General features: G+C 40.2%; 1 long non-coding RNA gene across 1 annotated transcript in view; it reads left to right on the top strand.

Annotated features, from left to right (window-relative positions):
* Positions 1-27,382, top strand: part of LOC117069867 — a 91,348-nt gene that overhangs the window by 5,351 nt on the left and 58,615 nt on the right. Inside the window, exon 2 of the long non-coding RNA XR_004431694.1 lies at positions 12,183-12,234. This is a non-coding gene — a long non-coding RNA (uncharacterized LOC117069867). The remainder of the gene's footprint in view (positions 1-12,182; positions 12,235-27,382) is intronic.

Below are 27,382 nucleotides of genomic sequence, written 5' to 3'. Positions count from 1 at the left end.
CCATTGGGTCATTTAAGGTCTTCTCTACACTGTTTATTCTAGTTAGCCATTCATCTAATCTTTTTTCAAGGTTTCCTCCTTTACCTCGGAGAAGTTTGTTATTACTGATCATCTAAAGCCTACTTCTGTCAACTTGTCAAAGTCATTCTGCATCCAGCTTTGTTCTGTTGCTGGTGAGGAGCTGCATTCCTTTGGAGGAGAACAGCGCTCTGATCTTTAGAATTTTCAGCTTTTCTATTCTGGTTCCCCCCCATCTTTGTGGTTTTATCTGCCTTTGGTCTTTGATGATGGTGACATACAGATGGGATTTTGGTGTGGATGTCTTTTCTGTTTGTTAGTTTTCCTTCTAATAGTCAGGACCTTCAGCTGCAGGTCTGTTGGAGTTTGCTGGAGGTCCACTCTGGACCTGTTTGCCTGGGTATCACCAGTGGAGGATTCAGAATAGTAAATATTGCAGAACAGCAAATGTTGCTGCCTGATCCTTCCTCTGGAAGCTTCGTCTCAGAGGAGCACTCCCCTGTATGCGGTGTCAGTCGGCCCCTACTGGGAGGTATCTCCCAGTTAGGCTACTCACTTGAGAAGGCAGTCTGTCCATTCTCAGATCTCAAACTCCATGCTGGGAGAACCACTACTCTCTTCATAAGTTGTCAGACAGGGATGTTTAAGTCTGCAGAAGTTTCTGCTGCCTTTTGTTCAGCTATGCCCTGCCCCAAAGTGGAGTCTACAGAGGCAGGCAGGCCTCCTTGAGCTGTGGTGGGCTCAACCCAGTTTGAGCTTCCTAGTCACTTTGTTTACCTACTCAAGCCTCAGCAATGGTGAACACCTCTCCCCACAGCCTCGCTGCTGCCTTGCAGTTCGATCTCAGACTGCTGTGCTAGCAGCGAGTGAGGCTCCATGGGTGTGGAACCCTCCAAGCCAGGCATGGGATATAATCTCCTGGTCTGCTGTTCACTAAGACCATTGGAAGAGCACAGTATTAGGGTGGGAATGTCCCGATTTTCCAGGTACCGTCTGTCACAGCTTCCCTTGGCTAGGAAAGAGACTTCCCCTACCCCTTCTGCTTCCCAGGTGAAGTGATGCTCTGCCCTGCTTTGGTTCACACTCCATGGGCTGCACCCACTGTCCAACAAGCTCCAGTGAGATGAACCTGGTACCTTAGTTGGAAATGCAGAAATCACCCGTCTTTTGCATTGCTCATGCTGGGAGCTGTAGACTGGAGCTGTTCCTATTCAGCCATTTTGGAACCAGTTCGTATAGTAATTTTTTATCCTAATGCAGGCAGTGCCATCGTTCTAGAGACATTGCTGATAGATTTCTCATCAGGCCAATTTTCTGATGTGTTTCTGTTCTTTGTTTCTGGAATCTTATATGATTTCTTTGCTTCTCCCTCTTTACTTCTTTTTCTGTGTATTAGCCAGAGTGGATTCTCTTGTTTGCAATTAAGAATTTTTATCATATCTTATAAAATAAATATGTTTGAAGCTAGTTTTCAAGAGCATGTAGTATTGGAGCAAGTAAATCTTTTAAAACATCTCTTTTGACTTTTACATAGCATTCTCTAAATTAACTTCTCTAATTGCTAATCTTATTTCAGAGAATAAAAATGAGATTTCAGAGATGTCCACAATTTTCTTACTGTAGCCTTTTCTGGAGGACAAATAAGATGAGACTACTCCCTTTCGTTCTTGGTCTTTGCTGATTTGTAAATAAATAATAGACTACAGTTTGCAAGCATCCATAGGGTAATCACCACCTTTAGCCCTCTGTACTATTAGGTAAAAAGAATAGAAGCAGCAAAAACATTGCAGAAAAGGCAAACACATTAAAAATAACAATTTAGTAAAACTTTTGGAAGTTAACTTAGAGTGATCATAAACTCAGGTTATAAGATCATAGAATAAATAAAATAGAAGGAAAGGGAAATGCTTTAGAGAATAGAGAAAGCTGACTGACCCACTCTGGTAGATTAAAGGTGGCCACAGATTCTTTGATAATTGTTTCATTGCTTAAACAGTAAATTATGGTGGAAGTGATGCTGTGCCAGATCTGAGTCTCACCTTTAAGAGAACTCTTTATGTCCATTCCCCTACATTTGGAGCCATGAGGGACTTTGTAAGAAGTCTGATTGCCTGTGGCTATGAGGAAGCCCACAATAGTCACAATAGCCATGGGTTGAGAGAGAGGGGAAGAGAAGGAGAGATAGAGATTGTAAGCTAGTCTCTAGCTGAGCCAGCCTCAGCCATTAGAGTCATCCAAGATGACTCTAGACATTGTGAAGGGGAGAGAAGCCATCATCCTGTCTGTGCCTGTCCAAAGTTGTGATCCACAGCATCATGAGATAAAATAATAATAATGTTGTTGCTGTTTTTAGCCACCAAGTCTTGGAGTAGCTTGTGCAGCAATAGATAACCAGAACACTATACCATCTTCATTTATTTCTTCATTAATGTATATACACTGAATACTATTTGGTATACCAGTCTCTGGCGTTAAAGTATATTGGAATAAGTTTCTCCTAAACTGGATTCTTTAATATTCTCATTTCCAAAGGAGAAAAAATGTTTTAAAAGCCGCAGGAGCTGATTGGAAGTTATAATAGAAAAAGGTGAATAAGGTGAGAAATTTAGAGTTGAAGGAAGAGAAAGTTAAGAGAGGAACAAATCAAGGGGTTACTTAATGATTTGCAGGGAGTCTTTCCCCCAGAAAGTCAAGCAAAGAGGGGTGCTAGTGACAGTCAAGAGGCATAGACAGACTGACTTTTAGTCTGAAAGACACAATAGGCACTGAACAGAGGATGATGGCAATGGTAGAATGAATCATGAGGCTCATAATCAGGAGACTTAAAGCCAAAAAAAAAGAAAAAAGAAAAAAAAAATCAACAACCAAACAGCAATGGGTGAAGAGTTCCCAGGAAAGGCTAATCTATAAATAAACACTGTGATCTTTCCTGGCCTGATAAAACATCTCATTATGAATAAAAATACAAATGCAGGCCAACAATTCCAGATGTGTTAGAGAATTAAATTTTTTTAAAATTTAGAAACCAACATACACTTACTATATATTTAAAATCTTCATCTGGGTTTAAGGCCACACTGTAATGAAACATATTCCTTTTTTTGTTTTGTGGCAAAATGTATAAAAATAGTGGATAATGATACAAATAGCTTCACATCAGTTCATGTTGTGTTTTGCTACCAAGTGAGTGCAGTTTGGGTTTGATTCTGGCACTTTGTGAGTCATGAAAGTTTTCAGTTTTAAGAGTTTCTTGAATCTTATAAATGTGGACAAAGGATTGTTGATCTGTATTAAATTGACTGTGGCTGAAGATATATAACATCTATAAGAAAATATACTTTCACTTGGGAAAAAATCTATTGTACCTAATTTTGGAAATAAACTGAATGTTAACTTTAATGACTGATTATTATGCTGAAACAAAATCTAAAATTATTTCTATTGAGTATTAAAATCATATATATAACAATTATTTCTAGACTTCAGCTGACTTTGAAGTGTTACTGAAAAACAACAAAAAATTTAAAGCAACAAAATAATTTAGACCATTCCAAATAGTTTACTATAATAGAGGTTGGACTCTAATACTTTTTGGACTAAATGAGATAAACCGAAGAAAGGAGAGAAAGCTACAGTATAGAATATGAACTTCTATTATTTTGAAAGTGAAAATAGCAATAAATCTTATATTTGCTTACCAATTTCAACTTTTAAAAATGTTTCAAGATGGCAAGGTAGAATGATTCTCATTCTATTTCAAATTTTTGATACTCCACAAAAGTATTTGATACTCCATAAAAGTATTAAGTACAATATTTGTCAGTTTTCTCTAGAGGAACAGCATACACACACACACACACACACACACACACACATCTCTCCAATAGATACATAAATAAATAGAATGAATAGTATTTATATATTATCTCACTTATATGTATGTGAGATTTATTAATATCCTGTGACCTTGTCAAAACTTGGCATATAAAATTAACCATCACAGTACTATACTATAGTTCTTAGTCTTATGATAGAACTGTGAGAAATACAAAGCAAATACATGTCATGGACCCTACTTCTTAACACATTGAAATAATTAGATAATATTACAGGAGTGTTATGTGCATAAATGTTAAATGAACAAAATCAAGACCCAGTGTATTAGGGTATTGGGCAGAGACAACCTCATCTTCCCCTTTCAGATAAAGAAGTAAACTTGTACACAAAGCTACGTAACACACTATTATAAAAATCAATTTCCTTCTCATTTGTCTGGGTCCTTGTTCACTCCTCTATCCTGGCGGCAGGGAAGTCTTTGAACGGTGACTCAGGAAATAAGTCAAAGGACTAATTGGAGGAATTCTTATCTCTGTCAATGTCTAAAGAAGGACATTGAGAACAAGGGATTCAGTGGGTTTAGAGTTCCCATTAGTATAATTTTTCAGACCAGAATAACCTCTGGAATGAAAGGGAAGAGGTGCAAACCTTATGATCATCTTTTAATCTTATAAAAAACTTTAAAAAGTTATGCTTCACCTGCAGTGTTTGTGGTTGCAAAATAAACTCTGATATGACAAGTATCATATTTCATTTATTCCTTCTATAAATGAAACATAATATAAAAGCTACCAGAGCAAGGTCAATGCTTCTCCTATGAAGTCCTTAGGTAGAAATCTTATCTTCTGACAAGCTTGTGGAAGATAAGTCTTCATTTGTGACTTTTAAAGTTTATTTTACAGAGAGCCCTTAGTAATAAATTACTACACTCCAAGGTCAGCTCTGTTTCTACTTTAAAAATCTTACCAAAGGCTATAAAAATTTTCTTGAGAAGATAGAATCCTACAGCTATTTTAGAGTGTGCTACTTAGAACAAAGTTAAATAATAAAAGGAGACACAATTGTTAATACATTATCAAATTATTTAAAAGATAATCTTTCGAAGATGGCCGAATAGGAGCAGCTCCAGTCTCCAACTCCCAGCGCGAGCGACACAGAAGACCGGTGATTTCTGCGTTTTCAACTGAGGTACTGGGGTCATCTCGCTAGGGAGTGCCGGACAATCGGTGTGGTCAGCTGCTGCAGCCTGACCAGCGTGAGCTGAAGCAGGGCGAGGCATCGCCTCACCTGGAGAGCAAGGGGGAAAGGAATCCTTTTTCCTAGCCAGGGGAACTGAGACACACAACACCTGGAAAATCGGGTAACTCCCACCCCAATACTGCGCTTTAAGGAAACAGGCACACCAGGAGAATATATCCCACACCTGGCCGGGAGGGTCCCACGCCCACGGAGCCTCCCTCACTGCTAACACAGCCGTCTGCAGCGATCTATCCGCAAGGCAGCAGCGAGGCTGGGGGAGGGGCGCCCGCCATTGCTGAGGCTTAAGTAGGTAAACAAAGCCGCTGGGAAGCTCGAACTGGGTGGAGCTCACAGCAGCTCAAGGAAGCCTGCCTGTCTCTGTAGACTCTACCTCTGCGGACAGCGCACAGCTGCAGCCCATTAGGGGAAAGAGCGGGCGGGGGGCTGCAGACGCCAACGACTCTGTCTGACAGCTTTGGGGAGAGCCGTGGATCTCCTAACGCGGAGGTTGAGATCCGAGAACGGACAGACTGCCTGCTCAGGTGGGTCCCTGACCCCTGAGTAGCCTAGCTGGGAGACATCCCCCACTAGGGGCAGTCTGACACCCACACCTCACAGGGTGGCGTCACCTCTGAGAGGAAATTCCAAAGAAAGAATCAGACAGGTACACTCGCTGTTCAGCAATATTCTATCTTCGGCAACCTCTGCTGCTGATACCCAGGCAAACAGGGTCTGGAGTGGACCTCAAGCAATCTCAACAGACCAACAGACAGTCCTTCTGACTGTCAGACGGAAAACTATCAAACAGGAAGGACACCTATACCAAAACCCCATCCGTACGTCACCATCATCAAAGTCCAGAGACAGATAAAACCACAAAGATGGGGAAGAAGCAGGGCAGAAAAGCTGGAAATTCAAAAAATAAGAGTGCATCTCCCCCTGCAAAGGAGCGCAGCCCATCGCCAGCAACGGATCAAAGCTGGTCAGAGAATGACTTTGACGAGATGAGAGAAGAAGGCTTCACTCCATCAAACCTCTCAGAGCTAAAGGAGGAATTACGTACCCAGCGCAAAGAAACTAAAAATCTTGAAAAAAAGTGGAAGAATTGACAGCTAGATTAATTAATGCAGAGAAGATCATAAACGAAATGACAGAGATGAAAACCATGACACGAGAAATACGTGACAAATGCACAAGCTTCAGTAACCGACTCGATCAACTGGAAGAAAGAGTATCAGCGATTGAGGATCAAATGAATGAAATGAAGCGAGAAGAGAAAACCAAAAGAAAAAAGAAGAAAAGGAATGAACAAAGCCTGCAAGAAGTATGGGATTATGTAAAAAGACCAAATCTACGTCTGATTGGGGTGCCTGAAAGTGAGGGGGAAAATGGAACCAAGTTGGAAAACACTCTTCAGGATATCATCCAGGAGAACTTCCCCAACCTAGTAGGGCAGGCCAACATTCAAATTCAGGAAATACAGAGAACGCCACAAAGATACTCCTCCAGAAGAGCAACTCCAAGACACATAATTGCCAGATTCACCAAAGTTGAAATGAAGGAAAAAATCTTAAGGGCAGCCAGAGAGAAAGGTCGGGTTACCCACAAAGGGAAGCCCATCAGAATAACAGCAGACCTCTCGGCAAACAGAAACTCTACAGCCAGAAGAGAGTGGGGGCCAATATTCAACGTTCTTAAAGAAAAGAATTTTCAACCCAGAATTTCATATCCAGCCAAACTAAGCTTCATCAGTGAAGGAGAATAAAATCCTTTACAGATAAGCAAATGCTTAGAGATTTTGTCACCACCAGGCCTGCCTTACAAGAGACCCTGAAGGAAGCCCTAAACATGGAAAGGAACAAGCGGTACCAGCCATTGCAAAAACATGCCAAAATGTAAAGACCATCGAGGCTAGGAAGAAACTGCATCAACTAACGAGCAAAATAACCAGTTAATATCATAATGACAGGATCAAGTTCACACATAACAATATTAACCTTAAATGTCAATGGACTAAATGCTCCAATTAAAAGACACAGACTGGCAAACTGGATCAAGAGTCAAGACCCATCAGTCTGCTGTATTCAGGAGACCCATCTCACATGCAGAGACATACATAGGCTCAAAATAAAGGGATGGAGGAAGATCTACCAAGCAAATGGAGAACAAAAAAAAGCAGGGGTTGCAATCCTAGTCTCTGATAAAACAGACTTTAAACCATCAAAGATCAAAAGAGACAAAGAAGGCCATTACATAATGGTAAAGGGATCAATTCAACAGGAAGAGCTAACTCTCCTAAATATCTATGCACCCAATACAGGAGCACCCAGATTCATAAAGCAAGTCCTTAGAGACCTACAAAGAGACTTAGACTCCCATACAATAATAATGGGAGACTTCAACACTCCACTGTCAACATTAGACAGATCAACGAGACAGAAAGTTAACAAGGATATCCAGGAATTGAACTCATCTCTGCACCAAGCGGACCTAATAGACATCTATAGAACTCTCCACCCCAAATCAACAGAATATACATTCTTCTCAGCACCACATCGCACTTATTCCAAAATTGACCACATAATTGGAAGTAAAGCACTCCTCAGCAAATGTACAAGAAACAAAATATAACAAACTGTCTCTCAGACCACAGTGCAATCAAACTAGAACTCAGGACTAAGAAACTCAATCCAAAAGCTCAACTACATGGAAACTGAACAACCTGCTCCTGAATGACTACTGGGTACATAACGAAATGAAAGCAGAAATAAAGATGTTCTTTGAAACCAATGAGAACAAAGATACAACATACCAGAATCTCTGGGACACATTTAAAGCAGTGTGTAGAGGGAAATTTATAGCACTAAATGCCCACAAGAGAAAGCAGGAGAGATCTAAAATTGACACTCTAACATCACAATTAAAAGAACTAGAGAGGCAAGAGCAAACACATTCAAAAGCTAGCAGAAGGCAAGAAATAACTAAGATCAGAGCAGAACTGAAGGAGATAGAGACACAAAAAACCCTCCAAAAAATCAATGAATCCAGGAGTTGGTTTTTTGAAAAGATCAACAAAATTGACAGACCGCTAGCTAGACTAAAAAAGAAGAAAAGAGAGAGGAATCAAATAGACGCAATAAAAAATGATAAAGGGGATATCACCACCGACCCCACAGAAATACAAACTACCATCAGAGAATACTATAAACCTCTACGCAAATCAACTAGAAAATCTAGAAGAAATGGATAATTTCTGGACACTTACACTCTCCCAAGACTAAACCAGGAAGAAGTTGAATCCCTGAATAGACCAATAGCAGGCTCTGAAATTGAGGCAACAATTAATAGCCTACCCACCAAAAAAAGTCCAGGACCAGATGGATTCACAGCTGAATTCTACCAGAGGTACAAGGAGGAGCTGGTACCATTCCTTCTGAAACTATTTCAATCAATAGAAAAAGAGGGAATCCTCCCTAACTCTTTATGAGGCCAACATCATCCTGATACCAAAGCCTGGCAGAGACACAACAAAAAGAGAGATTTTAGACCAATATCCCTGATGAACATCGATGCAAAAATCCTCAATAAAAACTGGCAAACCGGATTCAGCAGCACATCAAAAAGCTTATCCACCATGATCAAGTGGGCTTCATCCCTGGGATGCAAGGCTGGTTCAACATTCGCAAATCAATAAACGTAATCCAGCATATAAACAGAACCAAAGACAAGAACCACATGATCTCAATAGATGCAGAAAAGGCTTTTGACAAAATTCAACAGCCTTTATGCTAAAAACGCTCAATAAATTGGTATTGATGGAATACCTCAAAATAATAAGAGCTATTTATGACAAACCCACAGCTAATATCATACTGAATGGGCAAAAACTGGAAAAATTCCCTTTGAAAACTGGCACAAGACAGGGATGCCCTCTCTCACCACTCCTATTCAACATAGTGTTGGAAGTTCTGGCTAGGGCAATCAGGCAAGAGAAAGAAATCAAGGGTATCCAGTTAGGAAAAGAAGAAGTCAAATTGTCCCTGTTTGCAGATGACATGATTGTATATTTAGAAAACCCCATGTCTCAGCCCAAAATCTCCTTAAGCTGATAAGCAACTTCAGCAAAGTCTCAGGATACAAAATTAATGTGCAAAAATCACAAGCATTCTTATACACCAGTAACAGACAAGCAGAGAGCCAAATCAGGAATGAACTTCCATTCACAATTGCTTCAAAGAGAATCAAATACCTAGGAATCCAGCTTACAAGGGATGTAAAGGACCTCTTCAAGGAGAACTACAAACCACTGCTCAGTGAAATCAAAGAGGACACAAACAAATGGAAGAACATACCATGCTCATGGATAGGAAGAATCAATATCGTGAAAATGGCCATACTGCCCAAGGTGATTTATAGATTCAATGCCATCCCCATCAAGCTACCAATGACTTTCTTCACAGAATTGGAAAAAAACGGCTTTAAAGTTCATATGGAACCAAAAAAGAGCCCGCATTGCCAAGACAATCCTAAGTCAAAAGGACAAAGCTGGAGGCGTCACGCTACCTGACTTCAAACTATACTACAAGGCTACAGTAACCAAAACAGCATGGTACTGGTACCACAACAGAGATATAGACCAATGGAACAGAACAGAGTCCTCAGAAATAATACCACACATCTACAGCCATCTGATCTTTGACAAACCTGAGAGAAACAAGAAATGGGGAAAGGATTCCCTATTAATAAATGGTGCTGGGAAAATTGGCTAGCCATAAGTAGAAAGCTGAAACTGGATCCTTTCCTTACCCCTTATACGAAAATTAATTCAAGATGGATTAGAGACTTAAATGTTAGACCTAATACCATAAAAACCTAGAAGAAAATCTAGGTAGTACCATTCAGGACATAGGCATGGGCAAGGACTTCATGTCTAAAACACCAAAAGCAACGGCAGCAAAAGCAAAAATTGACACATGGGATCTAATTAAACTAAAGAGCTTTGCACAGCCAAAGAAACTACCATCAGAGTGAACAGGCAACCTACAGAATGGGAAAAAATTTTTGCAACCTACTCATCTGACAAAGGGCTAATATCCAGAATCTCCAAAGAACTCAAACAAATATACAAGAAAAAACAAACAACCCCATCAAAAAGTGGGGAAAGGATATGAACAGACATTTCTCAAAAGAAGACATCCATACAGCCAACAGACACATGAAAAAATGCTCATCATCACTGGCCATCAGAGAAATGCAAATCAAAACCACAATGAGATACCATCTCACACCAGTTAGAATGGCAATCATTAAGAAGTCAGGAAACAACAGGTGTTGGAGAGGATGTGGAGAAATAGGAACACTTTTACACTGTTGGTGGGATTGTAAACTAGTTCAACCATTATGGAAAACAGTATGGCGATTCCTCAAGGATCTAGAACTAGATGTACCATATGACCAGCCATCCCACTACTGGTATATACCCAAAGGATTATAAATTACTCTACTACAAAGACACATGCACACGTTGTTTATTGCGGCACTATTCACAATAGCAAAGACTTGGAATCAACCCAAATGTCCATCTGTGACAGACTGGATTAAGAAAATGTGGCACATATACACCATGGAATACTATGCAGCCATCAAAAAGGATGAGTTTGCGTCCTTTGTAGGGACATGGATGCAGCTGGAAACCATCATTCTTAGCAAACTATCACAAGAAGAGAAAACCAAACCGCATGTTCTCACTCATAGGTGGGAACTGAACAATGAGATCACTTGGACTCGGGAAGGGGAACATCACACACTGGGGCCTATCATGGGGAGGGGGGAGGAGGGAGGGATTGCATTGGGAGTATACATGATATAAAGTCATGCACATGTACCCTAGAACTTAAAGTATAATAAAAAAATAAAATAAAATAAAATAAAAATTAAAAAAAAAAAAAAGATAATCTTTCATGATTTCTACTTGCTTTTGAACTACAAATATTTTTAAAATAAACATTTAAAAGAAGTTTTACTACTCTAAATGTTTTATCAGTAACTCTTATTTGGCAAATTTTCTTTTTTCATTATCTACTAGAAAAAGTATAGGATTATGTTGTGTACTTCTGTTTTATGTACAGTTGACCCTTGAACAACACAGGTTGAACTCTGTGGAACACTTAAAAATGGATTTTATTCCACCTCTGCCACCTCTGAGACAACAAGACCAACCCCATTGTCTTCCTCCTCCTCAGCCTATTCAATATAAGGACCACGAGGACGAAGACCTTTATAATGGTCCACTTCCACTTCTTCCACTTACTGAATAGTAAATATATTTTCTCTTCCTTATGATTTTCTTAATAACATTTTAATTTCTCTCAAACTCCTGGCCTCAAGCAACTCTTCCACCTCAGCCTCCCAAAGTGCTGGAAGGCCACCACGCCTGGCCACATTTTCTTTTCTTTAGCTCACTTTATTGTAGAAATACAGTATATAATACATATACAAAGTATGTGTTGACCATTAATGTAATAGTATAGTTGCTGGTCAAGAGTAAGCTATTAGTAGTTACATTTTTGGAGAGTCAAAATTTATACACAGATTTTTTTTTTTTTTAAGAGGAAGTCTCGCAGTGTTGCCCAGGCTGTAGTGCAGTGGCCCCATCTTGGCTCACTGCAAGCTCTGCCTCCTGGGTTCACTCATTCTCCTGCCTCAGCCTCCCAACTAGCTGGGACTACAGGCGCCCGCCATCACGCCTGGCTAATTTTTTTTTGTATTTTTACTGGAGACGAGGTTTCACCGTGTTAGCCAGGATGAATCAATCTCCTCAATCTCCTGACCTCGTGATCTGCCCACCTCAGCCTCCCAAAGTGCTGGGATTACAGGCATGAGCCACCGTGCCCGGCCTATACACACATTTTTAATTGCGTGAGAAGTTGGGGGTTGGTGCTGTAACCCTTGCATTGTTCAAGGGTCATCTGTATTTAGTTTTTGAATTCTTCTCCTTGTAGTTCATTCACTCTCTACTGTCTCATTAAGTGCTTTCATTCCTTCACTTGCCAACAAACATGATAATTTTTGTATGTTTGTTTTTTCAGCGGTTCTTCTTGGAATCTTCCTAATGTTTCAGGCATAACTTTTCACCTCATGGTCAGTATCAATTTCTCCTCTGACAAATCATATGTGATTAAAAATACAAACATCTGTTGCGAGGTCTTTAGTTTTGTAGCAGACTTAACTGTTCTTATACTATAATGTTTTAATTATTATAACTTTACAAATATGCTTTAGTATCAGTAAAGCAAGTTCATTCTCCTTACTCTTCTTTCATTTATATTTTTTCTTGTAATATTTGTTCATGTGTTATTACAGAAGCAACATAAAAATACTTTAAAATTGTTTTAAATTCTGTTAATATACGGTTTGTTTTGTTTTGTTTTTATTTTTTATTTTTTATTTTTATTTTTTTTTTGAGAAGAGTCTTGCTCTGTTACCCAAGCTAGAGTGCAGTGGCTCAATCTCGGCTCACTGAAACCTCCACCTCCCAGATTCAAGAGATTCTCCTGCCTCAGTCTCCCAAGTAGCTAGGAGGTGCAACCATGTCCAGCTAATTTTTGTATTGTTTTTAGTAGAGATGGGGTTTCACCATGTTGGCAGGCTGGTCTCAAACTCCTAACCTTAGGTGGCTCACCCACCTCAGCCTATACTTTAGTATTTAAATTACAAACTACAATTGTAATTCACAGAAGAGGGAGGGCATATTTAATTTATTTTGGAATTCAATTAAAATTTATAGGCATAATATTTTCATGTTTGTTAAAAAGACATTGCTTTAACATATTGGAAAACACTAACTTTGAAAATAATTAAAATGAATATAATATGTATGAAAACTCAGTTACAAAGTCAAACTTGAAGCAGTTCTATGGTATTTTTATTATTAGCTGAAAGTATTAAAATAAATTCACTACACATAATGCTTAAAAAGGTAGAAAGAAAACACAACCATCTAAAGTAACCAGGACAAAAAAAGTAATGAATTCACTTATAGATATCAGTTCAAAAATCTTAAGCAAAATGCTCAATAAAAAAATGAAAATATACTTCAAAATGATCAATGAAGGAGAAAGTTGATAATTAAGAGGAAAATCTGTTTCTTTTGTATTAATCAAAAAAGTTTAACAACCCAGAAGAAGGTTGAAATTTTTTTTCTAAACTTAAAGATAAATTAACATGATTAAGAATTTCTATTTCTTTTTTTTTTTTTTTTTGAGGCGGAGTCTCGCTCTGTCGCCCAGACTGGAGTGCAGTGGCGCAATCTCGGCTCACTGCAAGCTCCGCCTCCCGGGTTCACGCCATTCTCCTGCCTCAGCCTCCCGAGTAGCTGGGACTACAGGCGCCCGCCACCTCGCCCGGCTAGTTTTTTGTATTTTTAGTAGAGACGGGGTTTCACCATGCTAGCCAGGATGGTCTCGATCTCCTGACCTCGTGATCCGCCCATCTCGGCCTCCCAAAGTGCTGGGATTACAGGCTTGAGCCACCGCGCCCGGCCAAGAATTTCTATTTCTAACCAAATTCTCATCTTATATTTAATAAAGCACCCCATCAAAGTTAAATTTAGGAATGACGTGGCCTGGCAGCACCATCTCTATTTTTCCCGGAATTCAAACTAATGCTTTGAAACAAACCAAAACAAGAAGGAAGGAAGGAAAATGAAGAGAAAGAAGGGTAGAGGAGGAGCTGGAGGAAGAGAAACTGTGGTATAAATATTGGAAAAAAATATATACTTGGATTATAATAGGATTATCATTGGTGCCCTAAGGAAATATTAGCTACTAATTAAAAAGGCATAGAATTTCTATGAAAACAAAAGCAAATTAAATGTTAGACCTAATACCATAAAAACCCTAGAAGAAAACCTAGGTAATACCATTCAGGACATAGGCATGGGCAAAGACTTCATGTCTAAAACACCAAAAGCAACGGCAATAGAAGCCAAAATTGACAAATCAGATCTAATTAAACTAAAGAGCTTCTGCACAGCAAAAGAAACTACCATCAGAGTGAACAGGCAACCTACAGAATGGGAGAAAATTTTTGCAATCTACTCATCTGACAAAGGGCTAATATCTAGAACCTACAAAGAACTCAAACAAATTTACAAGAAAAAAACAAACAACCCCATCAAAAAGTGGGCAAAGGATATGAACAGACGTTTCTCAAAAGGAGACATGCATACAGCCGACAGACACATGAAAAAATGCTCATCATCACTGGCCATCAGAGAAATGCAAATCAAAACCACAATGAGATACCATCTCACACCAGTTAGAATGGCAATCATTAAAAAGTCAGGAAACAACAGGTGCTGGAGAGGATGTGGAGAAACAGGAACACTTTTACACTGTTGGTGGGATTGTAAACTAGTTCAACCATTATGGAAAACAGTATGGCGATTCCTCAAGGATCTAGAACTAGATGTACCATATGACCCAGCCATCCCATTACTGGGTATATACCCAAAGGATTATAAATCATGCTGCTATAAAGACACATGCACATGTATGTTCATTGCGGCACTATTCACAATAGCAAAGACTTGGAATCAACCCAAATGTCCATCAGTGACAGACTGGATTAAGAAAATGTAGCACATAGGCCAGGCGCGGTGGCTCAAGCCTGTAATCCCAGCACTTTGGGAGGCCGAGACAGGCGGATCACAAGGTCAGGAGATCGAGACCATCCTGGCTAACCCAGTGAAACCCTGTCTCTACTAAAAAATACAAAAAACTAGCCGGGTGAGGTGGCGGGCCCCTGTAGTCCCAGCTACTTGGGAGGCTGAGGCAGGAGAATGGCGTAAACTCGGGAGGCGGAGCTTGCAGTGAGCTGAGATCCGGCCACTGTACTCCAGCCTGGGGGACAGAGCGAGACTCTGTCTCAAAAAAAAAAGAAAATGTAGCACATATACAACATGGAATACTATGCAGCCATAAAAAAGGATGAATTTGTGTCCTTTGTAGGGACATGGATGCAGCTGGAAACCATCATTCTCAGCAAACTATCGCAAGAACAGAAAACCAAACACCACATATTCTCACTTATAGGTGGGAAATGAACAATGAGAACACTTGGTCTCGGGAAGGGGAACATCACACACCAGGGCCTATTATGGGGAGGGGGGAGGGGGGAGGGATTGCACTGGGAGTTATACCTGATGTAAATGACGAGTTGATGGGTGCTGATTAGTTGATGGGTGCAGCACACCAACATGGCACAAGTATACATATGTAACAAACCTGCACGTTATGCACATGCACCCTAGAACTTAAAGTATAATAATAAAAAAAAGAAAAATATTTAAATGAATGGCCATATATTTCCTACTCTGTGTGTGTGTGTGTGTGTGTGTGTGTGTGTGTGTGGTGTGTGTGTGTGTGTGTGTGAGAGAGAGACTAAATACGGTGAATGTATCAATTGCCTCCAAATTAATTTATATGCTAAATGCAGTTCAAATAAAAATCTTGGCCAGACTCACACCTGTAATCCCAGCAGTTTGGGAGGCTGAGGCAGGTGGATCACCTGAGGTTAGGAGTTCGAGACCAGCCTGGCCAACATGGTGAAACCCCGCCTCTACTAAAAATACAAAGTAGTAGCAGAGTGTTGGGGTGCACGCCTGTAGTCCTAGCTACTTGGGAGGTTGAGTCATGAGAATCGCTTGAACCCAGGAGTTGGAGGCAGTGAGCTGAGATTGCACCACTGCACTCCAGCCTGGACAGAGCGAGACTCTGTCTCAAAAAAAGAAAAAAAAAAGAAAAAGTGGATTGTCTTTATTATATGGCATAAAATGATATATTTGTAATTTCTGAAATCAAACTTTCTAATCATATTATTTATATCTTCTGTACCCTTATTTATACTTTAACTTAATTTGTCAAAGATTGATAGAATAGTGTGATATCTTTTTTTTTTTCTTTTGAGATGAAGTCTCGCTGTGTCACCCAGGCTGGAGTGCAGTGGCGAGATCTCAGCTCACTGCAAGCTCCGCCTCCTGGGTTCACGCCATTCTCCCGCCTCAGCCTCCCGAGTAGCTGGGACTACAGGCGCCCGCCACCACACCCGGCTAGTTTTTTGTATTTTTAGTAGAGACCGCATTTCACCATGTTAGCCAGGATAGTCTTGATCTTCTGACCTCGTGATCCACCCGCCTCAGCCTCCCAAAGTGCTGAGATTACAGGCTTGAGCCACCGTGCCCAGCCTGATCTCTTCTACTGCATTTTTATAAATGAATACTTGTATTCCTGAAATATTTTGCTTTATATATTTTCATACTTTCTGTACTTCATGATTCATAACTTATTTTCCTTGTGTTGTATACTTTTTAATATTTTTTACCTCAAATTCTGCTTAATCTACAAAAACTACTTTTAAAATATTTGTATTGTTTGATATATTTTTTTCTGCCTTTAAAAAAACAATTGGAATGTTAGTTCCAATAAAAGAGAGTTATATATTATATCTATAACTTGAAACCATCTTAGACCAGAGGTCAAAATATGTGCATTTTATATGGATAGATCATATAATTGCATGCAATCAATTTTTAAAACTCCAGATAAAAAATTTTCTTTTTATTTAAATTCTTATACATTTTTAGTCATAAACTATTTGCTTATATCTTTGGTCAGCTTGAATTTCGCAAACTTCTTTTTTTACTCCCTGTATTACTCTTTGTTAATATAATCTATTTTTTGACCTAGACAATTTTATTTAAATATGATTTTTATATGGTATAGCTCCTTTTGTGCAATTCATTTTTCATGTTAGTTTTGTATTGAAACTTTGAATCATTTAGACTGACTTTATTTTTGCTTTGTTTCATCATTTGTCATTTTCTTTAAGTTCCTACAAGCCCTCTATTCTTGAGCTATTAATTTTGCTTCATTTCTCAATTATTTTGGGATCCTTTTTCCTTAAAAATATAATTTTTCTATTTTCAGTTTCCTTGATTATGTCAGAATGTCCTTATCCTTAATTTGACTGGGTAATATTCTTGAATGTTGTTTTTTTCTTTCTTCTGTATAAGTGAAACCTTAATGTTTAACCTCTCGTTGAATCAGAGGCTATGTGCCTGAGGATGTTAGTAAATGTCTCCTTACTTTTGGTAATACAGACTATTTCATGACCCCTAAACATGCTACTTTGGGAAGCCTAGGTTGTCTTTTTACTCAGTGCCACATGTGGAGGTCCAGATTCAACTGCCATCCTATCCAACAGCCTTTCACACTGTGAGCAATCATAATCTCCTGGAGCATCTTACTAATGACCTTAGTGAAAGCAGTTTTCAGAAAAGTGCTAGAAGCAGAATCCAGATTGTAAAAGGACGAGTGGGCAATAAATACTTGAGGAAATGAATTCAGACGATATAAACTACCAGATAGCTGGTGGTAAAGGGAGTGAGAGAGGAGCAGTAGTAACTAGAGGTGGAGACTGGTTGAGGGAAGTTATTTTCTGAATGGGAAAGATGTGTGCATGGCTGAAGGAAGTGGGAAAGAACCTTGTGGAACAGAATAGCTTGAAAATGCCCAAGAATGGGGACTAATGTGTGAGGCAGTGTTGCAGAGAGCACCAAAGAGGTTAGAATCTGTCTTAGTATGTTTGGGCCATTGCAACAGATTCCCAGCCTATAAAACTGTGAGAAATATTTGGAGGCTGGGAAGTTCAAGATCACAATGCTGGCATTTTTGGTGCCTGGCGGGGGCCTGCTTCCTGGTTCATAGATGACCATCTTCTTGAAAGGGGTGAGAAAGCTCTCCAGGGTCTCTCTTATAAGGGCACCAATCCCATTCATGAGGGACCCTGCCCTAGAGACCTAATCACCAACCAAAGGCCCCACCTCCTAATATATCACCTTGGGGGTTAAGGTTTCAACATATGAATTTTGTGGGGAAACAAACATTCATTGTTAGCAAGGGGAGCATACAATTACCTAATACATGCTTTGAGACATTGAGGATGTATATTTTCCACAAAAGTCTGTCTTTTTGTAAATCTCTAGGGTCAATAGTCAAACCCGCCCTTCAGAATTTCTAAATTCAAAGTAAGTTCCACTCTTTTTAGTCAGTCTTTCCTGAAGGGATTTTAAAAATGCCTAAAATATTATGATGAGAATAAATAATGCCATGTTAATGTTTGCCTGCTAATTGTTGTGTAGTTTGATAATTTTAGTCTTACATCTGATTTTAGCCATGAACATCAGAGTCTTGACTCTAGGGATGATCCTGACATGTCCTATGCCACATAGTTTGGCCTCTGAATTTTAAAGATAATTAAAGAGAATTACCACTATACTGACAGAGACTAAAAAAAGCTTTTAAAATTCATAGCTGTAATGTTTCTTTGTAAAACAAAACAAAACAAAAGGAGCACAAATGAACAATTATGCCATAGGCAATCAGTAGAACACTTTCTTTAATATTTATTATTATTATTATTATTATCATCTGTTTTTTTTTTTTTTTTTTTTTTTTTTTTGAGATGGGGTCTCACTCCATTGCCCAAGCTGGAGTGCAGTGGCACGATCTTGGCTCACTGCAACCTCCGATTCCCAGGTTAAAGCCATTCTCCTGCTTCAGAACCGACCCCCTTGCCCCACCACCCGCCCCAAGTAGCTGGGATTACGGGCACCTGTCACCACGCCCAGCTAATTTTTTTGTGTTTTTAGTAGAGACAAGGTTCTACCATATTGGCCAGACTGGACTCCAACTCCTGACCTCAGGGTGATCCACCCACCTCAGCCTCCCAAAGTGCTGGTGAAAGGGGAAAGGCCCCCTTGTCCCCCTCGCAGGGCATGCAATGGGTGTGTGACTTGCTTCTTCAGTGCTTCGTTGCTCAGACATCTAGGGGAGCATACAGACGAGCAGGCTGTGGGGCTTCAACCCACAGCAGTGTCTAGGGGTGAATGTTTACAACTCCTGAAGCCCCAGTGGGTGTGTGCTTTTTTAGTTTTGCCGTCTATAGGCGGCTTGTGTTACCTAGCTCAATTAGACCCTCTACCTTGTTGCAAGGACAGAGGGCTTTCTGCATTCTGGGTTGTTGACTTGGTGAGCTAGAAGGATTGGATCACATGTGGGCTCAGAGAATGAGTGCAAAGTTTTACTGAGTGGAAGTAGCTCTCACCTGATAGGGGAGCCAGAAAGGCGATGGTTTTCCCCTGGAGTTGGGCAGCTCAGCGGCCTGACTCATCTTAGACCACTGGTGCCAAACTCCGCGTCCTTCTGCCAGTCACTGGCCTGCTGGCCTGCCGGCCTGCCGGTGCATGCTCTTCTGCAGCCTACTGTTGTGACCAGCCACTTCTGTCTTCTTCCGCCAATGTGCGCCTCTCCACATCCAGCCACTTTTGTGTCTGTCCGCTAGGGTTTTCAAGGCCCAGGATGAGGGTGTGGCGGCCCAGCGTGGTCTTGGAAAATTCAGCATTTTGGGCACCAAAGCAGGAGTGCCTGTCCTCACCTAGCTCCGTGGGAGTAGAGCCCTAGCCAGGGACCTGCCTTTCTCTACCTAGCACTGCCCCCGTCCCGTATCACTGGGACAGGTGTGAGCCACCGCACCCAGCCGATATTTTCATTTAATCTCAAACCCTGTTCGGTACAAAAACATCTTTGGTCTGTGTATTTTAGGTATTTAGGTGACTTAGAATCACTTTCCTTAACTGTTGTGCATGTGCATGTGTTTATGTAGACGGACACAACTCTTCCATAATGAGGATAATAATGTAATAAAAAATTTATTGAATGTGTATAGGCTTTGCATCTGTTGTTTATGCATGTCAGTATTGAAAATGGAACTGCATAGACTGATGAGCCTGATATTAATTAAATGAGAATCACACCTGGTCTTACATGCATTACCCCTCAAATGTTGGCTTAAATAGTTTATTCCATACTGCCGTACTTCCAAATTTACATATGCCAATATTTAAATAATTATGCATGTTTTAACAATTGATTAGAAAACTAAGTTGAAAGAAATTACTCGATTGGCAAAATGGCTCCAGTCTGCAGCTCCCAGCAAATGCAGAAGGCAGGTGATTTCTGCATTTCCATCTGAGGTACCCAGTTCATCTCAATGGGACTGGTTAGGCAGTGGGTGCAGCCCGCCGAGGGCAAGCAGAAGCAAAGTGGGGCGTCACCTCACCAGGAAGTGTAAGGAGCCAAGGACCTCCCTCCTCCAGCCAAGGGAAGCTGTGAGGGACGTGCTATCTGGCCTGGGTACTATGCTTTTCCCAGGATTTTTTGCAATTTGCAGATCAGGAGATTCCCTAGTGTGCCTACACCACCCGGGTCCTGGGTTTCAAGCACAAAACTGGGTGGCTATTTGGGCAGACACTGAGCTGCCCTTTTTTTTTTTTTTTTTTACCCCGGTGGCTCCTGGAACCCCAGTAGGACAGAACTGTTCACTCGCCTGGAAAGGGGGCTGAAGCCAGGGAGCCAAGTGATCTCACTCAGCGAGCAGGTCGCACTCCCACGGTATCCAGCAAGATGAGAACCACTGGCTTGAAATTCTCACTGCCAGCACAGCAGTCTGAAGTCAACCTGGGATAACAGAGCTTGGTAGGAGGAGGGGCGTCCACCATTACTGAGGCTTGAGTGGGTGGTTTTCCCCGATAGTGGTAAGGGGGCCTGGAAGTTTGGACTGGGCAGAACTCAACACAGTGTGGCAAAGTGGCTGTGGCCAGACTGCCTGTCTAGATTCCTCCTCACTGGGCAGGGCATCTCTGAAAGAAAGGCAGCAGCTCCAGTCAGGGGCTTATAGACAAAACTCCCATCTCCCTGGGACAGAGCACCTGGGGGAAGGGGTGGCTGTGGGGACAGCTTCAACAGACTTAAACATTCCTGCCTGCCAGCTCTGAAGAGAGCAGCTGATCCTGACAAGGAGTGTTCTCCAAGCATAGTGCTCAAGCTCTGCTTAAGGACAGACTGCCTCTTCAAGTGGGTCCCTGACCCCCCAAGCCTCCTGACTGGGAGACACCTCCCAGCAGGGGCCGACAGACACCTCATACAGGACAGCTCCAGCTGGCATCATCCTGGTGTCCTTCTGGGATGAAGCTTCCAGAGGAAGAAGCAGGCAGCAATCTTTGCTGTTCTGCAGCCTCCGCTGGTGATACCCAGGCAAACAGGGTCTGGAGTGGACCTCCAGTAAACTGCAACAAACCTGTAGAAGAGAGGCCCAACTGTTAGAAGGAAAACTAATAAACAGAAAGCAACAATATCAACATCAATAAAAATGACCCCTACACAAAAAGCGCATTGAAAGGTCATCAGCCTCAAAGATCAAAAGGTAGGTAAATCCACGAAGATGAGGAAAACCCAGCGCAAAAAGGCAGAAAATTCCAAAAAACAGAGTGCCTCTTCTCCTCCAAATGATCCCAACTCCTCACCAGCAAAGGCACAAAACTGGACGGAGAATGAGATTGACAAGTTGACAGAAGAAGGCTTCAGAAGGTGGGTAATGACAAACTCCTTTGAGCTAAAGAAGCATGTTCTAACCCAATGCAAGGACACTAAGAACCTTGATAAAATGTTACAGGAACCGCTAACTAGAATAACCAGTTTAGAGAACATAAATTACCCAATGGAGCTGAATAACACAGCCCAAGAACTTTGTGAAGCACACACAAGTATCAGTAGCCAAATTAATCAAGTGGAAGAAAGGATATCAGAGATGGCAGATTGAAATAAGGCATGAAGACAAGATTAGAGAAAAAAGAATGAAAAGGAACAAACAAACCCTCCAAGAAATATGGGACTATGTGAAAAGACCAAACCTGTGATTGATTGGTGTACCTGAAAGTGATGGGGAGAATGGAACCAAGTTGGAAAACACACTTCAGGATATTATCCAGAAGAACTTCCCTAACCTAGCAAGACAGGCCAACATTTAAATTCAGGAAATACAGAGAACACCACTAAGATACTCCTCAAGAAGAGCAACCCCAAGACACATAATCGTCAGATTCTCCAAGGTTGAAATGGGAAAACAATGTTAAGGGTAGCCAGAGAGAAAGGTCAGGTCACCTACAAAGGCAAGCCTATCAGACTAACAGCAGATCTCTCAGCAGAAACCCTACAAGCCAGAAGAGAGTGGGGGCCAATATTCAACATTCTTAAAGAATTTTCAAATCAGAATTTCATATCCAGCCAAATTAAGCTTCATAAGCGAAGGAGAAATAAAATCCTTTCCAGACAAGCAAATGCTGAGAGATTTTGTCACCACCAGGCCTGCCTTACAAGATCTCCTGAAGGAAGCACTAAATATGGAAAGGAAAAACCAGTACTGGCCACTGCAAAAACACACCAAAATATAAAGACCAATGACACTATGATGAAACTGCTTCAAATAATGTGCAAAATAACCAACTAGTATCATGATGACAGGATCCAATTCACATATAACAATGTTAACCTTAAATGTAAATGGCCTAAATGCCCCAATTAAAAGACACAGACTGGCAAATTAGATAAAGAGTCAAGACCCATTGGTATTCAGGGGACCCATCTCACATGCAAAGACACACATAGACTCAAAATAAAGGGATGGAGAAATATTTACCAAGCAAACGGAAATTTAAAAAAAGGCAGGGGTTGCAATCCTTGTCTCTGGTAAAACAGACTTGAAACCAACAAAGATCAAAACAGACAAAGAAGGGCATTACATAATGGTAAATGGATCAATACAACAAGAAGAGCTAACTCTCCTAAGTATATATGCACCCAATACAGGAGCACCCAGATTCATAAAGCAGGTTTGTAGAGACCTACAAAGAGTCTTAAACTCCCACACAATAGTAGTGGGAGACTTTAACACCCAACTGTCAATATCAGACAGATCAATGAGACAGAAAATTAACAAGGATATTCAGGACTTGAATTCAGCTCTGGATCAAGTGGACCTAATAGCCATCTACAGAACTCTCCCCTACAAATCAACAGAATATACATTCTTCTCAGCGCCACATAGCATTTATTCTAAAATCGACCACATAATTGGAAGTAAAACACTCCTCAGCAAATGCAAAAGAATGGAAATAATAACAAACAGCTCAGACCACAGTGCAATCAAATTAGAACTCAGGATTAAGAAACTCACTCAAAAGTTCACAACTACATGGAAATTGAACAATCTGCACCTGAATGACTGCTTGGTAAATAATCAAATTAAGGCACAAATAAAGAAGTTATTTGAAACCGATGAGAACAAAGACACAACGTACCAGAATCTCTGGGACACAGGTAAAGTAATGTTAACAGGGAAATTTATAGCACTAAATTCCTGCATCAGAAAGCTAGAAAGATCTGAAATCAACACTTGAACATCACAATGAAAAGAACTAGAGAAGCAAGAGCAAACAAATTCAAAAGCTAGCAGAAGGCAAGAAATAACTAAGATAAGAGCAGAACGGAAGGAGAGAGAGACATGAAAACCCCTTCAAAAAGTTAATTAATCCAGGAGCTGATTTTTTTGAAAAGATTAACAAAACAGATAGATTGCTTGCTAGGCTAATAAAGAAGAAAAGACAGAAAAAATAAATACACACAAAAAATGACAAAAGGGATATCACTACTGATCCCACAGAAATACAAACTACCATCAGAGAGTACTATAAACACCTCTACACAAATAAACTGGAAAATCTAGAAGAAATGGATAAATTCCTGGACACACACACCCTCCCAAGAGTAAACCAGGAAGAAGTCAAATCCCTGAATAAACCAATAACAAGTTCTGAAATTGAGTTAGTAATTAATAACCTACCAACCAAAAAAAGTCCAGGACCAGACGGATTCACAGGTGAATACTACCAGAGGTACAAAGAGGAGCTGGTACCATTCTTCTGAAACTATTCCAAACAATAGAAAAAGAGGGACTCCTCCCTAAGTCATTTTATGAGACTGGCATCATCCTGATACCAAATCTGGCAGAGACACATACACAAAAAAAGAAAATTTCAGGCTAATGTTCCTGATGAACATTGATATGAAAATCCTCAATAACATAGTGGCAAACCGAATCCAGCAGCACATCAAAAAGCTTATCCACCATGATCAATTTGGCTTCATCCTTGGGATGCAAGGCTGGTTCAACATACACAAATCAATAAAGGTAATCCATCACATAAACAGAATCAATGACAAAAACCACAGGATTATCTCAATAGATGCAGAAAAGGCCTTTGATATAATTCAATGCCTCTTCATGCCAAAAACTCTCAATAAACTAGGTATTGATGGAACATATCTCAATATAATAAGAGCTACTTATGACAAAGCCATAGCCAATATCATACTAAATGGGCAAAAGCTGGAAGCATTGCCTTTGAAACCCGGCACAAGGCAAAGATGCCCTCTTTCACCTATCGTATTCAACATAGTGTTGTGCCGAGACCAGCTCAGTCAGGAAGACCCTAATGCAGCGGTGCTAGAGGAATTAAAGACACACACACAGAAATATCAAAGTGTGAAGTGGGAAAGCAGGGGTCTCACAGCCTTTAGAGCTGAAAGCCCTGAACAGAGATTTACCCACATATTTATTAACAGCAAGCCAGTCATTAGCATTGTTTCTATAGATATTAAATTAACTAAAAGTATTCCTTATGGGAAACAAAGGGATGGGCTGAATTAAAGGAATAGGTTGGGCTAGTTAACTGCAGTAGGAGCATATCCTTAAGGCACAGATCACTCATGCTATTGTTTGTGACTTAAGAATGCCTTTAAACAGTTTTTTGCTCTGGGCGGGCCAGGTGTTCCTTGCCCTCATTCCCGTAAACCCACAACCTTCCAGCATGGGCATTATGGCCATTACGAACATGTCACAGTGCTGCAGAGATTTTGTTTATGGCCAGTTTTGGGGCCAGTTTATGGCCAGATTTTGGGAGGGTTTGTTCCCAACAGTATTGGAAGTTCTGGTTGGAGAATCAGGCAAGAGAAAGAAATATAGGATATCAAACAGGAAGAGAGGAAGTCAAATTGTCTCTGTTTGCAGATGACATGATGTATATTTAGAAAACCCCATTGTCTCAGCCCCCAAACCCCTTAGGCTGATAAGCAACTTCAGCAAAGTCTCAGGATACAAAATCAATGTGAAAAAATCAGAAGCATTCCTATATACCAATAACAGACAAGCAGAGAGCCAAATCATGAGTGAAATCCCATTCACAATTGCTACAAAGAGAATAAAATACCTAGGAATACAACTTACAAGAGACATGAAGGACCTCTTCAAGGATAACTACAAAACACTACTCAAGGAAATAAGAGAGGACACAAACAAATAAAAAAAAATTCCATGCTCATGGATAGGAAGAATCAATATTGTGAAAATGGCCATACTGCCCAAAGTAATTTATAGATTCAATGCTATTCCCATCAAGCTACCATTGACTTTCTTCACAGAATTAGAAAAAACTACTTAGATTTCATATGGAACCAAAAAAAGCCCCTAGAGCCAAGACAATCCTAAGCAAAAATAACAAAGCTGGAGGCATTACACTACCTGACTTCAAACTGTACTACAAGGCTACAGTAACCAAACAGCATGGTACTGGTACCAAAACAGACATATAGACCAATGGAAAAGAATAGAGGCCTCAGAAATAACACCACACATCTACAACCATCTGATCTTCAACAAACCTGACAAAAACAAGCAATGGGGAAAGGATTCCCTATTTAACAATTGGTGCTGGGAAAACTGGCTACCTATATGGAGAAAACAGAAACTAGACCCCTTCCTTACACCTTATACAAAAATTAACGCAAGACAGATTGAAGACTTAAACGTAAAACCTAAAACAAAAAACCCTAGAAGAAAACCTAGGCAATACCATTCAGGATATAGGCATGGGCAAAGACTTCATGACTAAAATAGCAAAAGCAATTGCAACAAAAACCAAAATTGACAAATGTGATCTAATTAAACAAAATAGCTTCTACACAGCAAAAGAAACTATCATCACTGTAAACAGGCAACCTACAGAAAGGGAGAAAATTTTTGCAATGTATCCATCTGACAACGTCTAATATCCAGAATCTACAAGGAACTGAAACAAATTTACAAGAAAAAGACAACCCCATCAAAAAGTGGGTGAAGGATATGAACAGACACTTCTTCAAAAATTACATTTATGCAGCCAACAAACATGAAAAAAAGTCCATCATCACTGATCGTTAGAGAAATGCAAATCAAAACTACAATGAGATACGAGCTCATGCCAGTTAGAATGGTGATCATTAAAAAGTCAGGAAACAGCAGATGCTGGCAAGGATTTGGAGAAAAGGGAATGCTTTTACACTGTTGATAGGAGCATAAATTAGTTCAACCATTGTGGAAGACAGCATGACGATTCCTCAAGGATCTAGAAACAGAAATCCCATTACTGGGTATATACCCAAAGGATTACAAATCATTCTGTTATAAAGATACATGCACCCATATATTTATTGCAGCACTATTTGCAATAGCAAAGACTTGGAACCAACCCAAATGCCCGTCAACAATACACTGTATAAAGAAAATGTGGCACATATACACCATGGAATACTATGCAGCCATAAAAAAGAATGAGTTTATGTCCTTTGCAGGGACATGGATGAAGCTAGAAACCATCATTCTCAGCAAACTAACACAGGAATGGAAAACCAAACACTGCATATCCTCACTCATAAGTGGGAGTTGAACAATGAGAACACATGAACAGAGGGAGGGGAACATCACACACTGGGCCCTGTCTAAGGGTGGGGGGCTAGTGGAGGGAGAGCATTAGGACAAATACCTAATGCATGCAGGGCTTAAAACCTAGATGACAGGTTGATAGGTGCAGCAATCCACCATGGCACATGTACACCTATGCAACAAACCTGCACATTCTGCACATGTACCCCAGAACTTAAAGTAAAATAAAATAATGTGTATATATACATTTATATATTTATATGTATATAGATAGATATAGATACAGATGAAGATAAGTCACAATCAGAACCATATGTTTTAACACTGGACTATATTCTTGTTTGTCCGTAACTGTGTATCTCTTATCTATTTTATGATTGCTTTCATCCATGTAGGTAGATCCCTACAACTAGACTGTAAGTTTCACAGATAGGAATCAGGCCACATAGCTGACAAATGCTAATAAACACCCAGTACAACCCTGAAGGGCAGAAGTGTTAGACACTCCCTGCCAAAAGAAGAAATTACTCTTTTAACAGTTGTTTTAAATACATGTTAATAGTTTAGTGCATTT

Source organism: Trachypithecus francoisi, unplaced genomic scaffold (assembly GCF_009764315.1).
Source record: "Trachypithecus francoisi isolate TF-2019V2 unplaced genomic scaffold, Tfra_2.0 Lachesis_group3, whole genome shotgun sequence".
NCBI lineage: Eukaryota > Metazoa > Chordata > Mammalia > Primates > Cercopithecidae > Trachypithecus > Trachypithecus francoisi.
The sequence above is the reverse complement of the archived record's forward strand: the minus strand, read 5'-3'. Positions and strand labels throughout refer to the sequence as shown.